Consider the following 17,840-nt stretch of genomic DNA (forward strand, 5'->3'; position numbering starts at 1 on the left):
TAGATAAAAAGTAAAGGTAAAAACATTAAAAACATCAAAAACATCAAAACCCGCACTCTAACCCTAATTTAGCCATAAGCAACTTAAACAAGTTGAGATTTAAAGGCACCCAGTGTTTCAGCTGTTTTACAGTTTTCTCGAAGTTTGTTCCAAATTTGTGGTGCGTAGAAACTGAATTCTGCTTCTCCTCGTTTTGTTCTGGTTCTGCATGCAGAGCAGAACCAGAACCTGCAAGTCACTTTATGCTGCGGTGCTAAGAGTGAACAGGAGATCTCGCAAAGGGGCGATTCATAAACACACAGTGAAGAGGCTGAGAGGTTAGAGAATGAGAAAAGGTACAAAAATAAATAAGAAGGTGAGATTAAACATAAAATTATTTGGCTCATCTGCTTGGTGCATCATCCTTGTCACAGATTCAAATGTAAAAAAAAAAAATCTTAATTGTTAGATGTTAAATATTTTCCTTATGAACAAAATGAGCAATTAAGGCAAGATATGATCTGTTTAAGGGGATCCTCCTCACTGACAGTTCAAAATAAATCCAGCAGAGGCTTAGAGACAGTTTCTAAATGTGAATGATGTGTTTTAATTTCTGAAAAAATACTCTATAAACACTTGTACTAATTTGTTTGTTTATGGGTGTTGTCATAGGTAAAATCTTTGATTTTTACACGTATGTATGAGTTGAAAAACAGGACAAATACAAAACTTAAATTTATGCACATTTATTGACTTGCATTCACAGATTTAAATGTCTAACATGCATTTTTTTATTGACAGTAGTCCCACCTTACACATAACTCTGTTTCCATAGCAACTAAAACAAACAAGAACCTGACTCAGGTTGTTTGACATCATCATGCCACCAGTGTTCTCATCTATGATGTCATAAAGGTTCAAAAGATTATTATCATCATTTGGAATACAAGAATTTTCAGTTTGCCCTTCAGCTGCCTTTGGATCCACGTACAGAGAATTTCACACGCTTAAACTTAAAAATGATGCTAACAATCGGTTGGGGCCTGGGCTACTTAGCCTCTAAAGGAATGGAGAAACTTCTTGGTCATCATAAAGAAGAAGTTGCCGAAGACCGCGAAGAAAATATCAGGTGGAGATATTTTGGGTTTGAGGAGTTAATTCCAGAGGACCAAAGCCACGCGGACGTTTCCGCCAACATCGCCAGTGGCATTTCAGGTGTCGTGACAAGATTGACAAGTTTCACCCCTGAAGATGCCGTGGCTTTGGAGACCATCTGTGCAATGAATTGGGACACTTGCTCTGAGGACACAGATGAAGAAAAAGATGACATGGACGCTTCCACCAACCGTGTCAGTGCCGCTTCAGGGTATTGACACCTTTACCTGATTTTACCCCTGAAGACACCGTGGCTTTTGCCACCAGATGTGAACTGGACTTAGAAACATGCCCTGAGGACGCAGATGAAGACCAAAGTGACATGGACGCTTCTGCCAACCTTGTTAGTGGCACTTCGGGTGTCTTGACAAGTTTGGAAACTTTTAGTGATGAAGCTCCTGTGGCTTTGGAAAACATCTGTGGACTCCACTTGGAAACGTGTCCAGGGGACGCAGACACTGATGTCTGTACAAGTGTCGATGTTCCCCTTGACGAAATGGACCTGGCCGTTGAAACGAGCTGTGACGGCCAGGAAGATGCGATAAATTTAGAACCAGTCTATGAGGATCCATTGGTAGAAGAGGCGTCTTCTGTTGATGGAAACTCAGAAGACGGAGTTCAGAATTACGCAGACCATTTTGATGGCATGGACGCTGCAGATACGGACGTCGCCTCAAAGGAAATCCCTTCTTCTGACACAGCTGCTGATAATGTTGTGGCACATTTTGAAGAAGTTTCTGAGCATTCTTCAGAAAAACCATCTTCTTCACAAATTCTCACAGAAGATGACATTGAATTCTTCAAAAATTATTACAGGAGGCTGGTTTCCTCTAGGAGATCATCCATCCGGGGATATTTAAATTTGGAGAATTACGTGCCACCTTTAGAGAGAATTTCTGAGTGTTCAACATCAGAAGAATTGGATTCTGAAGAAAGCTCAGAACATGTTCAAATTGAGCCACAACATCATGAAAGCAATGATGTTGAAGAAGTGGATGTTTCCTTTGAGGAAGTCCCTTCTGAAAGCAGAAATGCCGGACATTTAAGATCACGTGTTTCCAAGTGGCTTCGTGAGCAAGGCAGTAGGTTGGCTAATCTCCTACCAAGGAGAAAAGCCAGCAAGTAGCAGTTCACATTGGGCACCTTTTGTGGAGCTGTTGGAGGGGTGCTGGAGAGTGTCCCTCCAAGAGACTTCCTGTTCTGCTGGGGGATTTCAACACTCGCATGGGCACTCACAGTGAGACCTGGAGGCTTGTGGTTGAAGGATCGGCCACCCTGATCTAAACCCGAGTAGTGTACTGTTATGTGACTTCTGTGCTCGTCATGGACTGTCCATAATGTACACCTTGTTCAAGCATACAGGTGTCCATATGTGCTCATAGCACAAGGACACCATGGCCACAGTTCTATGGTAGACATTGTTGTTTCCCATCTGATCTGTGGCTGTATGTCTTGGACTCTTGGGTGAAGACAGGCAGAGCTGTCCACTGACCACTCCCTGTTGGTATCCTCCCAATCATCAGTCAACTCCAGTCAAACCAGAGAGGCCCAAAAGTGTTGTGAGGATCCTGGCAGAGTCATCTGTGAAACAGAGCTTCAAATTTCACCTCTGGAAGAACTTTGAACACATTTTGGAGAAAGTGGATAGAACATCGCCCCCAACTCCATTGTCAATGCGGCTTATCGGAGATGTGGCCACAAGATTTTCTGTGCCTGTTTTGGGGAACACCCTAAAATCAGCTCGTAGGCACCAGAAGGGAGGGATGCTCTCAAACCAAAGATAGAGAACTGTCAGGTCTTTTTGGACCGACTCTCTGGTAGCAGCTAATGGATACTGGCAGTCCAAATAGCATGCAGCTTGGGTGGTCGCTAAGGGAGAAACTCGGGTGTAGAGGAAGTTCCCAGAGCCCATGGAGAATGACTTGGACAGATCATCATAAATTGCGGTTTGTAGGTCATGAGGTTGACATAGTGGACCCATGACAAATACACCAAGTCCAGGCAGCACAGAGGCGAGAAGACTGCGGCGGACGGAGGCGAGAAGACTGCGGCGGACGGAAGCGAGAAGACTGCGGCGGACGGAGGCGAGAAGACTGCGGCGGACGGAGGCGAGAAGACTGCGGCGGACGGAGGCGAGAAGACTGCGGCGGACAGAGGCGAGAAGACTGCAGCTAGAAGACTGCGGCGAGAAGACTGCGGCGGACGTAGACGAGAAGACTGCGGCGGCAGGAGGCGAGGAGACTGCGGCGGACAGAGGCGAGAAGACTGCAGCTAGAAGACTGCGGCGAGAAGACTGCGGCGGACGGAGACGAGAAGACTGCGGCGGCAGGAGGCGAGGAGACTGTGGCGGACGGAGACGAGGAGACTGCGGCGGATGGGGACGAGAAGACTGCAGCGGACGGGGACGAGAAGACTGCAGCGGACGGGGACAAGGATACTGCGGCGGCAGGAGGCGAGAAGACTGCGGCGGACGGAGGCGAGAAGACTGCGGCGGACGGAGACGAGGAGACTGCGGCGGACTGGGACGAGGAGACTGCGGCGGACGGAGACGAGGATACTGCGGCGGCAGGAGGCGAGAAGACTGCGGCGGACGGAGGCGAGAAGACTGCGGCGGACGGAGACGAGGAGACTGCGGCGGACGGGGACGAGGAGACTGCGGCGGACGGAGACGAGGAGACTGCGGCGGACGGAGGCGAGAAGACTGCGGCGGACGGAGGCGAGAAGACTGCGGCGGACGGAGACGAGGAGACTGCGGCGGACGGAGACGAGAAGACAGACCAGAGACAGTCAAACTGCTTGGAAACCATGAGCAGAGATACTGAGGCTGGCAGAATGGCTGGGGATGGTGATGGAGAATTTGTAAAAAAATAAAATAAATATATAAAGAATAATATATTTCTTATCAAAATATGTATTTATGCTTTTATTTCTTGTCAAAAAAATATATACACACATAACATAATAATACAGATAAATACATAACTAAAATAATAAAAATATAAAGAATAATATATTTCTTATCAAAAATGTATTTATGCTTTTATTTCTTATCAAAAATATATGTATACACACACAACATAATAAAAGATAAATATATAAATAAAAAATATATATCCGACATGTATAAATGAAATTATATATATATATATATATATATATATATATATATATATATATATATATATATACTAACGTATATATATAACGTGAAAGACTAATCTTTTACGCGTCATCCATAGCCGCGTTAACTTAGTGAAACATATAAATGTACGTATTAATTTCGTGCTATGATCCACAGCAGATTGATCTGTATTCTCCAAGCTACGCAGACTCGTTGCCATAGCAACTGACAACAATGCCACTTCATGTTTTAGGATTTGACACCAAAAAACATTCAAGAATTTTTCACACAGAACAGAACATTTAGTTTGTTGTTGTATGTTTTAGGCTTCATGTTTTATTAATAAATAATTGCTGTGGTAGATTATCTACGGCTTCTACTTTACTGAATTATTTAAACATTAACTGTAGCCCACAAAACGCACATTTAAATAAAAAACTAAACTAAAACATCTTATTGCTTTTCTTACCTTTACGTGTCAATGAAATCCATGCACCGCTAATTCTACACAGGAATATCCGTTCATCCAAAGCCAAGTTTATCCTCGGCATCTTTTCTACTCCGTTTGAGAATCAAACTGTCTGGAAGTAAAACTTTCAGCTCCGGTGTTGGTTTTCCTTTAGTTATTATCTCCTGCTTCAATTAAAAATCCACTTTAGAAAACTGTTTAAGTTTAGAAATGTAGTCTTTCATGTTGGCGTCGGAAGAGAGAAGAAAACAAATATATCGCTGTACTTTACTTATTTACTGTGTGGCTAGCTCCATGGCTAGCTCACCGTGTCTTACTCTGCAGTTGTGCAGTCACTATATCTGGGAACATGAGCGCCCCCAGCGGTGAGGCAAGAGAACTGCCTGCCTCACCTCCAGTCTGTTCTCTGCCATTTCTTATCGCTCCTCCGCACACAAAACACGATACACACGCAGTTGGTAACAAAAAACACTGAACATTATTTACATAAGCGAAATTATGGAAAATCAGTCCATATATTAAATGTTTATTAGCCATCTTATTGCCGGCGTACAGACAGGACGAACATGCTGTCATTTAATGGCAGCCAGTGCAGTTAGCCAGAGGTTGCGCAATCCCAGGTGAGGCTCAGCTCGCTGCTGCCTCACCGGCTTCGCTTCTGAGCATTTGAATGGGAAAATGCGAAAATCCAGCGATTTTGAAGAAAAAGTAGTCAAAATTGGTTAAGCTAAGTAAAAAACAGATACTTTATAGTACAAAACAACAGGGTGAAAATAGAAATATAAATGATTTTATATTATTTTTCCATGATGACAGGTGAGGCTCTGCCTCACTTGCCTCCCCTGACCGCACGTCACTGGTTGGTTGGTTGGTTGGTTGGTTGGTTGGTTGGTTGGTTGGTTGGTTGGTTGGTAGGTAGGTAGGTAGGTAGGTAGGTAGGTAGGTAGGTAGGTAGGTAGGTAGGTAGGTAGGTAGGTAGGTAGGTAGGTAGGTTGGTATGCATGTATGCATGTATGTACACTGCTCAAAAAAATAAAGGGAACACTTAAACAACACAATATAACTCCAAGTAAATCAAACTTCTGTGAAATCAAACTGTCCACTTAGGAAGCAACACTGATTGACAACGGGAACCCTCGTCGGGTTTATAAATGTTTATAAATGTTTATTAAAACATTTATTTTTGCTCTTATTTCTTCTTATGTCAGTTTTGGTCCTCCATACGCCTGACCCAACAGATTTAGCTGATGGACCATCACTGTTTGGGTCTTGCCTTGTGACTCTATGCCTAATTTTCCGTACACTTCCCATAAACTCAAATCTTTATCTCTGTGTGTGAGCTTTTATCTACAAACTCATGTGCTAAATGCTGTGTGTCCAGGATTTCTTCTCTGATTCTCGCAAACTTCTGGTTTTGTCTTCGAAGTTCACAAACGTTATTTAACGGAAGCTAGTGCTAACGGGTTAGCTAGCCTCCATTCAAATATCTACCCTTAAAATACTACGACTACATGTTCTATAACATAAGCTAATGTATTTGTTTTCATCTTATTCTCTACCGTCATCGTTACATTTCGTTTCTGTATGTTTCTTATTTTAAAGGGGGAAAAAAAGGAAAAACGTGAAGTCAGGAACGGAAGTGACGCTCAAACAGTTTTCACCCACTTCAAAGTAAGAGCATGAATATGACCGTGTAATTACTGGCAAATTTCTTAACATGCGACAACCAAAACTCAAGATGTTGAACTTTATTCAAATGAAAGTTTACTAAACAGTCAGTTTAGAATTATCCAGAAATATTAATTTAGGGGAAACTATTAAGTGTGCTGAACGCTAAAGTTTTTGCTAAAAGTTAGCATCCACTTAGCATTTTTTATGTCCTGAATTAAACACCATTTCTAGTTATTACTAGGCTGCATTTCTAAACTGTTTCAGCTTTTCTTGTCTCTTGTAAGTAATGAAGAGCAACACCAGACTTGTTTGCTTTTTTCTTTATTTTTTTGCAGCTTTTTCATCGTATTTTCTTTTTTTCCCCTTTTTTCTTGCTTTTGGCACTACATACTGACACGTTAGGTTGTTTTAAAAACAAACATCTATTCAAAGCCTTCATCTTTCAGCAAGCAAAGTATGAATACAGCTAATAAAAATAAAGGTTTACAATTTATCCTCCTTACACATAAAATAAAAACACTTTTTTTTAACCCCCTCAAAAACGGGGGCATTAAAATATTTAACATTGTATCACAAATCAATGTAATGAGACCCAAAAAGTAAACATAAAAACTGTACAAAAATGATAAAATTCATTTTTTTCTTCTTCTTAAAATTGTCCATGTGGTCAGTTGATGCAAAGAGTACATGATTTTGCTCTATTACTGACCAAGAACTCTAATTAAAATCATTTCTTCTGCTGGATGTAATTCATGTTGACTGGATGCCAAACATGAGGAACCAGTGGGAAGTTCGGATTGGGATGCACCACAGAACCTTTAAAACAGGAGAACAGAATCAGTAAAACAGCTCATTTCCCCTGCAGACCATTGAGCTCCTGGAATCCCGTGGTCCGACCTGGAGCCAGGAAGGTTTTCCCGGGCTGGAAGTCGCCGCCGCCGCCCTGCTGGATGAAGTTCTGCGGCATCCGGTAGGGCCAGGAGGGAGACAGGCTGAACTGGGGCGGTTTGTTGTGCTCCCACAGCCGCGAGCCCTGGCTCACACCTTCAAACTGGACCTGGTGGCCCGGTTCTGTGACGAGAAATATTAAAACAAATGTTTTTATTTCTCAGACATTCCTGTAATCTTCTGAAGTGAACATCTGGATAATTCAGGAATGAAAGGAACCACTTTGTGTTTCTTTGATGCTTGTTTTACGTACTACACTGCAAAAAATCAAACTCTTACTCAGCATTTTTATCTAGTTTCTGGTGCAAATATCTTAGTACCGTTTAAATAAGACAAAACTAACTTGCACATTATTTTTAGCAAGATGTGGAAACTTGTTTTAAGTAAATAATTTCTTAATATTGATGAAAAAGTTCTAGTTCCACTGGCAAATTACTTCACTTATGGGAAAAATGTTAGAGAAGCTGTAAAACAAAGATCAACCTTTGCTGGTGTGAACATAACGGATTAGCATGAAGCTGCAGCTGAGTCAGCAAACAGGAAGTACCTGACTTCACCACCGTGCCGTTTCCCATCAGCGCCCCCGGCTGCGCCATGTGGTTGTGCCACTGTCCGTCCCGACCCGGCGCCATGCCCATCTGCCGCCCCGCTGCCGGCTGGGCCGAAGATGATGCTCGGTCGTTCAGGTTCACGGAGCCGCCGCCGCCGCCCGTTCCCGTGGGGCTGCCGTTCCCCGACACGGAGCGCAGGGCAAAGGTCAGGCCGGGCGGCGACAGGCCGCCGGCGGAGGCCGAGGCGAGGACGGGGCCGTGGATGGGCCAGGAGGAAGAGGCGATGTGGGACTGGTGGGAGGGCAGCAGCCCCAGGGCGCCGAGCGCGGCGGGGTGGAACTGGCCCGGGTGGGAGGAGGGGAAGCTGAAGAGGGACAGCGGGATCTGGGGGGGGCCGACGCAGCCGGGTTTACTGTGGGACGTCTGGGGGGAGCCGGAGGACAGCGGGGAGCCGTGGGGGACGGCGGCGGGCTGCGTGGAGTAGGGCGGAGTCTGACGACTGTCCGACTGAAAGAACCGGAGCAGAGAGCCGTGATGCATAAACGATAACCGTAAACACTAATGTGACGGAGCGTCAGGGCATCTCTAAGTTTGAAAAGCCAAATATTTTGCCAAAAAAAAGTTACAATTTCCTGAGTATCAACAGTCTAATCTTCTAAATTTAGGTTTATAATTATGCATTTTATTACAAACCTTGAAAAACAAATTCAAGCTGAAGCATTTTTCAGGATGTGAAGCAAACGGACCGAGCGGTTTGAACTCACACATTCAGAAGGTTGTCTGGTTCTTCCAGGAGAGTCGGCCGCCGCCGCCGGGATGGGGATGGACTGGGAGATCACCACGCTGCGCACCATCAGAGGAGCTGCAGCGAAACGCAGAAACAACAGCTTTTCATTCATGTCCAGCCCTGCAGCTCCATCACAGCTGTCAGCTGTATCAGGAAGAGGCCCACAGCATCACAGATACCACACCGTACCCGACAGTTTGGAACTTTTATGTCACAGATTGTTTTTCCACTTGATAATTTGGTAGATTCAGTTCGATTTTGGACCAAAGTTGTAACATTTGTTACGTTTCCAGCTGCTGTGGTTCTCAAACGCTCTGAAAAACCTGTTCCCCTCCTGGCCTGTGGGGGCGCTGCACCAAAATCTCTGAAGACGCTGAGCGCAGCTTCCTTCTTCAGAAAATGTAAACTAAAATGGAGGCGTCAGATTTTAGCTTTTGGCTTAAAACCATCAGTCATTTCTCCCACCAGTGAGTTTCGGTTGATTTTACCCAGGTTGGAAGAATTTGGAAGCCATTTTTCATTAATATCTATAAAATGAGTTGGTTGACACCAAATTGGCCTGATTGACCTTTTGACCTCTAGCTTTCACAAAACAAAGCAGCAGAAAGGAGCTGCTGGACCTGGGGAGTGTTTTTACTGACGCACGGCCCTCTGCTTACTGGGGGCGGCGGCGTTCCTCTGCTTGAGGTGGCGGTTCTCGGGACAGTCCCGCCGGACGTGTCCCATGTCCCCGCACTGGAAGCAGCGTCTGTCCTTCGGCTCTCGCTCGTCCTCCTTGTTTCCTCGTCTTTCTCGTTTTCCTTCTTCTTCTCCCTGAAGGACAAAACAAGAAGACAAATAAAAACCTGCAGCGTGTGAAAAGCTTTTCACCAAATGACTGTTTCACTGCGAGAAAGACTTTTAGTTCTCACTTTACTTTTGGTTTGATTCAACCAATTTATTCCAGAATAAGAACAGGGTTTGGGTCACTTTCTTTCAAAGTGTTTGCTTTAAAAGTTGAGTTTAATCAATTAGAAAAAGCTGATTTGGTGCATTAAAGTCAAAAAGAGAAAGAAAAACAAGCAGAAAAAAACTGAGTTTGAAACGTCAGGAATTTGAGAAAAAAAAAGTTTTTTAATGATTGGAGCTTGTAAAATTGAACATTTATGACTTTTGTAAATTTTCCTGAGTTTCAACTTTTCAATCTAACAAATTTCCAAGAAAATTTCTGAGATTTTTTGGCACAAATTAACTTGCAAGTAACTTAAGGTAGAAACAGAAGCTTGTTTCAATCTTGATGAAAAAATACCAAATCCATCTTCAGATTATTTTTCCCAAGTTGTAAGTGAAATAATTTCAAAAATTAATTTTGTGTTACTTCCATCGTAATGTTTGCACTAGAAATTGATCAGGAACACTTTGTGTTTTTGCAGTGCATCTGCATCAAGCACCAACTCTAAACAGATCAGATTTGTGTCATTCTTGAATTGCAGTCGGACCACAGAAAAATCAGTCCAAGGGCCACAAATGGCCCCCGGACCACACTTTGAACACCAGTTAAGCATAAAGTTGTTCCTCCTGCTGCCTTCAGCATAAAGGACAAGCTGTCAGAGGACGACCTGCGTCTCTTCGGGCAGTCCTCATGTAATGTCCGATCTTCCCGCAGATCCGGCAGCAGCGGTCGTTGGGCGCCAGCTCGCGTCGGTCAGCACCTTCGAGTCGAAGAAGTATTCCTGCAGAGGAAGGCGGCGCAGATTTAACCCCCCGGTTCATCAGGACGCCTGGGAGGGAAAGCGTGGAGGAACGTACCACTTCGGTGCCGGGGATGGGAATGAACGGCGTTCCGAACAGCTTCCGCCCGTTGATGAACGCCTCATGATGAAGTTCGTCACTGAGGGGTGGAAAAAAAATCAATCCGGCTTAAAATCTGAAGATGCTAAGCTAACTAAATCTGTGCAGAACTAATAATAAAAAACATCTGATGAATCTGAATTGTTCAAATCGAACTGTTTGGAAATGGACGAGGGGTTCCTCAGGGCTCAGTCCTCAGCCCACTGTCATTCTACTGGCACAAATAAAATCCAAACCAAACTCCAAATGCAGAAACGCTGAATAAAACACTGAACTTTGATACTTTTTGATAACTAGAATCAATTCCATGCTGAATCGAACTGAAATAAGTTTTGTTTAAAGCTTTTCTAGCATCGTTTTGTACGCGGTGATAAACTTGGCTCTGGCCTCCGCTGTAATAAAGACGATACAACAGAAAATATAAACGGATAATACATAAAAACTAGTTAGATGTGAAAAATATATTCAGTCAAAAAAAAAGAACAGACTGGAAACATTGAAGCTGCAAAGTGTAACTTTCATAAAAGTATGTTTTTAAATATTTGCCCCATCTGTGAAAAGAAAAAAACAGATTTTTCTGTGAACTGGATTCATTTAACATATTTGCTTCATTCGGTGAGATAAATCTTTAGTTTTACTCATCAAACTGCATCTGCTGGTTCAGCTCTGGTTTCATTTGACCTCTAAAGTATCTCAGATGATGTACGGCTGATGAAGTGCAATTTAATAAACGTGAGTTTTGCTTTTCAGACTTACTTTTACGCGACACTCCAGCACCGAGATTATGATTCAAGTCAAACGGATCTGGGAACAGAAAACATGTTAAAAGTTAATCGAAACCGCCGGCGGAGCTCAGCAGCAGGTGAAAGCAAAGCGGCCCGGTCACCTTCGATGGCGATGCATTTGCTGGTCCACTGCTTCTCGAACGTGGTGAGGCGTTTGTGCTGCCGGTGCTGATGACGTGCTCCTTGAAGTCGAACTCTTCGGTGTAGAAGCGAAGCAGGCCGAGCCACAGCTCCCCCACCGACTCGGTGTTGGGCTGCCGGTCGGCCAGCCGCTGACGCTGCGCGACCAAGAACAAGGCTGAGAAACCTGCCGCCGTGTAAACGTGTCACCCAGCCGATAATTATTGACGAGTTTATTTGTTTTAAATATCTGAAATTAAATATTGAAATATCTGTCTTTCCCCTTTCATCCAGTTTTCACTTTATGCTGTTTTTCTTATTTTTAAGCAGTTACAAGCGACAGTGAGGAAACTTGAAACTGCTGCTGCGCAAGTTACCCAGCAGGCCGTTGCTAGGCAACCGGATTCAGAGGGGAACTCCAAACTGCTTTTTACCCAGCAGGCCGTTGCTAGGCAACCGGATTCAGAGGGGAACTCCAAACTGCTTTTTACCCAGCAGGCCGTTGCTAGGCAACCAGAGTTGGAAGGGAACTCCAAACTGCTTTTTACCCAGCAGGCTGTTGCTAGGCAACCGGAGTTGGAAGGAACTTCAAACGCTTGTTACCCAGCAGGCCGTTGCTAGGCAACCAGAGTTGGAAGAGAACTCCAAACTGCTTTTTACCCAGCAGGCCGTTGAAGCAACCAAAGAGTGAGTGAGTTAGTTGACTCCAACCCGGTTTCACTCGCCGTGAGAGGTGGAGCAGCTAAAGTCTCCCCTCTGCCTACATCCCCCAGAATGCTGTGCGGTTCTGGATCTAAGCTCAGTGAATATTCTATCAGATGTCTGTAGATTAGGGCTGTTGTAAACGATTTTTTAGTAATCGAGTAATCTATAGATTTTTCTTACGATTATTCGAGTAATCGGATAAAAACAATTATAAATAAAATATTGGTAAATCTCCATAACACCAGTGTACTATCGGATATCAACATCAGTCTATTTTTCCACATTTGAGCTTCCCTACCAGTTACTTTTTTGTGACCGGGGAGAAACACGGGATATTTACGGCTCCTCCGTTCAGAAACTCATCTACCCGCCATGTTCCGCCTCCCGTTTGTTCAGACCGGGATGATATAAGTTTATTGTGCGGTTCGTCCGTAAAGCTGCTCTTACCCTGTAAGCATCAACCCTCAGCCGCCCGCCGTGTTCAGTCTCTCCGCTCACCTGTAGAAATCCTCCTCAGCTTCTTCCCGCCGTTCAACCAGCAGCTCCGGAGCAGAAAGGCTGCCGGACTCCCGGCATCGCGCCGGTCATTTTAAGGATGTTTATTGGTCCCACAAAAACGATGAAAACCCGGAATATCACCAATCAGTAAATCCCAGCGGGCCAAACTTGAAGATTGGACGTATGCCGCTAACAACGTAGCTTCCGTCAACAACTCAGAGGCGGAAGTCAGAGCTCCGCGCAACGCAAATAATGTTCCGGCTGAAACACGGTGGCGCTAAATGATAAAACATCAATTAATGAAGCTCGAGGCAGGTTGATTTTCCCTCCGAGGAATTTTAATAATGGAAAGGACTCGAATCACCGAGGAAATCGTTTCAGCCCTACTGTAGATATCGACAGGTGTCCGATTGACACATATTGTTGGCGATTTATCGTCCAGCCCTGCATCAGACCAGATGTCAGAGAATCCTCACCAGCTTGTCCAGGTCGTCACAGAAGAAAGCGATCCAGCCGTCCACCATCCGCTGGGGAACCGTCTGTCCGTCGAAGATCTGGAGCAGGGAAGCTGAAAGGTTAGCTCACGTTTCAGGCCAAAGGTCAAAGATCAGAGGGTTTTACCTCCTGCAGGACGGGGATGACCGGCGGCTGCCTCTGCTGTAGGAAGTAGAGAACCATCAGGATGTAGGCGTAAGACTAGAGGCTTCCTCTGGAGGCGTCGCCGATGTTGCACCGCTGAGGAGACACAGACCGTCAGAGTCCAACAACTGAAGCATGTGACATTGAACAACAGTGAGAAAGTGATTAGATAAAAAAGATAAAAACATAAAACCCCTTTTAGGCCTTCAGTTAAACGTTGTTTAACTGGGACTCTAACCTTCTGGACTTAGACAAAAACACCGTTGACAAGGACCACTCTAGGTTTTAGTTAAACGTTGTTTACTGGGACTCTAACCCTCTGGGACTTTAGTCAAAAACACCGTTTGACAAGGCTCCAACCTCTAGGTTTTTAGTTAAACGTTGTTTAACTGGGACTCTAACCCTCTGGGACTTTAGTCAAACACGTTTGACAAGGGCTCCAACTCTAGGTTTTTAGTTGAACGCAGTCAATGGAACTCTAACCCCGTGGCTTTGTTAACGTTGTTTACTGGAAGTTTCCGGGGGCTTACATCATTAAAACATAAACAGTGAGAAAGAGAATAAAAGAAATGAATAAATAGATAAAAAGTAAAGGTAAAAACATTAAAAACATCGAAAACATCAAAACCCGCACTCTAACCCTAATTTAGCCATAAGCAACTTAAACAAGTTGAGATTTAAAGGCACCCAGTGTTCAGCTGTTTTACAGTTTTCTGGAAGTTTGTTCCAGATTTGTGGTGCGTAGAACTGAATTCTGCTTCTCCTCGTTTTGTTCTGGTTCTGCATGCAGAGCAGAACCAGAACCTGCAAGTCACTTATGCTGCAGTGCTAAGAGTAACAGGAGATCTCACAAAGGGGCGATTCATAAACACACAGTGAAGAGAATGAGAAAAGGTACAAAAATAAATACGAAGGTGAGATTAAACAAAAATTATTTGGCTGATCTGCTTGGTGCATCATCCTTGTCACTGATTCAAATGTAAAAAAAAAAATCTTAATCGTTAGATGTTAAATATTTTACTTATGACCAAAACGAGCAATTAAAGCAAGATATGATATGTATAAAAGGATCATCCTCAGTGACTGTTCAAAGTAGATCCAGCAGACGCTTAGAGACAGTTTCTAAATGTGACTGATGTGTTTAACTTCTGAAAAAATACTCTATAAACACTTGTACTAATTTGTTTGTTTATGGGTATTGTCATAGGTAAAATCTTTGATTTTTACACGTAAGCATGAGTTGGAAGACGGGACAAATACAAACTTAACTTTATGCACATTTATTGACTTTCATTCACGGATTTAGATGTCTACCATGCATTTTTTTCATTGACAGTAGTCCCACCTTACACATAGCTCCTTGTGTTTCCATAGCAACTAAAACAAACAAGAACCTGACACAGGTTGTTTGACATCATCATGCCACCAATGTTCTCATCTATGATGTCATAAAGGTTCAAAAGATTATTATCATCATTTGGAATACAAGAATTTTCAGTTTGCCCTTCAGCTGCCTTAGGATCCACGTACAGAGAATTTTACACGCTTTCAGCTTAAAAATGATGCTAACAATCGGTTGGGGCCTGGGCTACTTAGCCTCAAAAGGAATGGAGAAACTTCTTGGTCATCATAAAGAAGAAGTTGCCGAAGACCACGAAGAAAATATTAGGTGGAGATATTTTGGGTTTGAGGAGTTAATTCCAGAGGACCAAAGCCACGCGGACATTTCCGCCAACATCGCCAGTGGCATTTCAGGTGTTGTGACGAGATTAACAAGTTTCACCCCTGAAGATGCCGTGGCTTTGGAGACCATCTGTGCAATGAATTGGGACACTTGCTCTGAGGACACAGATGAAGAAAAAGATGACATGGACGCTTCCACCAACCTTGTCAGTGCCGCTTCAGGGGTATTGACACCTTTACCTGATTTTACCCCTGAAGACACCGTGGATCTTGCCACGGTGTCCAGATGCGAACTGGACTTAGAAACACGCCCTGAGGACGCAGATGAAGACCAAAGTGACATGGACGCTTCTGCCAACCTTGTCAGTGGCACTTCAGGTGTCTTGACAAGTTTGGCAACTTTTACTGATGAAGATCCTGTGGCTTTGGAAAGCATCTGTGGACTCCATTTGGAAACTTGTCCAGGGGACGCAGACACTGATGTCTGTACAAGTGTCGATGTTCCCCTTGACAAAATGGACCTGGCCGTTGAAACGAGCTGTGACGGCCAGGAAGATGCGATAAATTTAGAACCAGTCTATGAGGATCCATTGGTAGAAGAGGCTTCTTCTGTTGATGGAAACTCAGAAGACGGAGTTCAGAATTACGCAGACCATTTTGATGGCATGGACGCTGCAGATACGGACGTCGCCTCAAAGGAAATCCCTTCTTCTGACACAGCTGCTGATAATGTTGTGGCACATTTTGAAGAAGTTTCTGAGCATTCTTCAGAAAAACCATCTTCTTCAGAAATTCTCACAGAAGATGACATTGAATTCTTCAAAAATTATTACAGGAGGGTTATTTCCTCTAGAAGATCATCCATCCGGGGATATTTAAATTTGGAGAATTACGTGCCACCTTTAGAGAGAATTTCTGAGTGTTCAACATCAGAAGAAATGGATTCTGAAGAAATCTCAGAACATGTTCAGATTGAGCCACAACATCATGAAAGCAATGATGTTGAAGAAGTGGATGTTTCTATTGAGGAAGTTCAATCTGAAAGCAGAAATGCCGGAAATTTAAGATCACGTGTTTCCAAGTGGCTTCGCCAGCAAGGCAGTAGGTTGGCTAATCTCCTACCAACGAGAAAAGCCAACAAGTAGCAGTTCGCATTGGGCACCTTTTGTGGAGCTGTTGGAGGGGTGCTGGAGAGTGTCCCTCCAACAGACTTCCTTGTTCTGCTGGGGGATTTCAACACTCACATGGGCACTCACAGTGAGACCTGGAGGCTTGTGGTTGAGAGGATCGGCCACCCTGATCTAAACCCGAGTAGTGTACTGTTATGTGACTTCTGTGCTCGTCATGGACTGTCCATAATGTACACCTTGTTCAAGCATACGGGTGTCCATATGTGCTCATAGCACAAGGACACCATGGCCACAGTTCTATGGTAGACTTTGTTGTTTCCCATCTGATCTGTGGCTGTATGTCTTGGACTCTTGGGTGAAGACAGGCAGAGCTGTCCACTGACCACTCCCTGGTTGGTATCCTCCCAAATCATCAGTCAACTTCCAGTCAAACCAGAGAGGCCCAAAAGTGTTGTGAGGATCCTGGCAGAGTCATCTGTGAAACAGAGCTTCAAATTTCACCTCTGGAAGAACCTTGAACACATTTTGGAGAAAGTGGATAGAACATCGCCCCCAACTCCATTGTCAATGCGGCTTATCGGAGAAGTGGCCACAAGATTTTCTGTGCCTGTTTTGGGGACAACCCTAAAATCAGCTCGTAGGCACCAGAAGGGAGGGATGCTCTCAAACCAAAGATAGAGAACTATCAGGACTTTTTGGACCGACTCCCTGGAAGCAGCTGATGGATACTGGCAGTCCAACTAGCATGCAGCTCGGGTGGTCGCTAAGAGAGAAACTCGGGTGTAGAGGAAGTTCCCAGAGCCATGGAGAATGACTTGGACAGATCATCATAAATTGCGGTTTGTAGGTCATGAGGTTGACATAGTGGACCCATGACAAATACACCAAGTCCAGGCAGCACAGAGGCGAGAAGACTGCGGCGACAGGAGGCGAGAAGACTGCGGCGGACGGAGGCAAGAAGACTGCGGCGACAGGAGGCGAGAAGACTGCGGTGGACGGAGGCAAGAAGACTGCGGCGACAAGAGGCGAGAAGACTGCGGCGGAAGGAGATGAGAAGACTTCGGCGGACGGAGACGAGAAGACTGCGGCGGACGGAGGCGAGAAGACTGCGGCGGCAGGAGACGAGAAGACTGCGGCGGACGGAGACGAGAAGACTGCGGCGGACGGAGACGAGAAGACTGCGGGGACGGAGACGAGAAGACTGCGGCGGACGGAGGCGAGAAGACTGCGGCGGACGGAGACGAGAAGACTGCGGCGGACGGAGACGAGGAGACTGCGGCGGAGGACGGAGACGAGGAGACTGCGGCGGACGGAGACGAGGAGACTGCGGCGGACGGAGGCGAGAAGACTGCGGCGGACGGAGACGAGAAGACTGCGGCGGACGGAGACGAGAAGACTGCGCCGGAGACGAGAAGACTGCGGCGGACGGAGACGAGGAGACTGCGGCGGACGGAGACGAGGAGACTGCGGCGGACGGGGACGAGAAGACTGCGGCGGACGGGGACGAGGAGACTGCGGCGGACGGAGACGAGGAGACTGCGGTGGACGGAGGCGAGAAGACTGCGGCGGACGGAGACGAGAAGACTGCGGCGGACGGGGACGAGAAGACTGCGGCGGACGGGGACGAGAAGACTGCGGCGGCAGGAGGCGAGAAGACTGCGGCGGACGGAGGAGAGAAGACTGCGGCGGACGGAGGAGAGAAGACTGCGGCGACTGAAGAAAAACAGGATGGCGTTTAGGAACCAGCCATGCCACCAGCTGGACAGCCT

General features: G+C 45.2%; 1 pseudogene across 1 annotated transcript; it reads right to left on the reverse strand.

Moving 5' to 3' along the window:
- Positions 1-6,994: 6,994 nt before the first annotated feature.
- Positions 6,995-15,284, reverse strand: LOC145553824 (terminal uridylyltransferase 4-like; annotated as a pseudogene). The gene is made up of 13 exons (XR_014089870.1): positions 15,182-15,284; positions 15,042-15,097; positions 13,241-13,354; positions 13,096-13,173; positions 11,398-11,574; positions 11,268-11,315; positions 10,470-10,551; positions 10,280-10,393; positions 9,341-9,494; positions 8,659-8,756; positions 7,891-8,401; positions 7,293-7,466; positions 6,995-7,211 (listed from the first exon to the last, which is right to left on the reverse strand). The product of XR_014089870.1 is annotated as a terminal uridylyltransferase 4-like (transcript).
- Positions 15,285-17,840: the final 2,556 nt, after the last annotated feature.

The sequence above is a fragment of the Poecilia reticulata genome, chromosome 11 (assembly GCF_904066995.2).
Source record: "Poecilia reticulata chromosome 11, P_reticulata-male-v2, whole genome shotgun sequence".
Classification (NCBI taxonomy): Eukaryota; Metazoa; Chordata; class Actinopteri; order Cyprinodontiformes; family Poeciliidae; genus Poecilia; species Poecilia reticulata.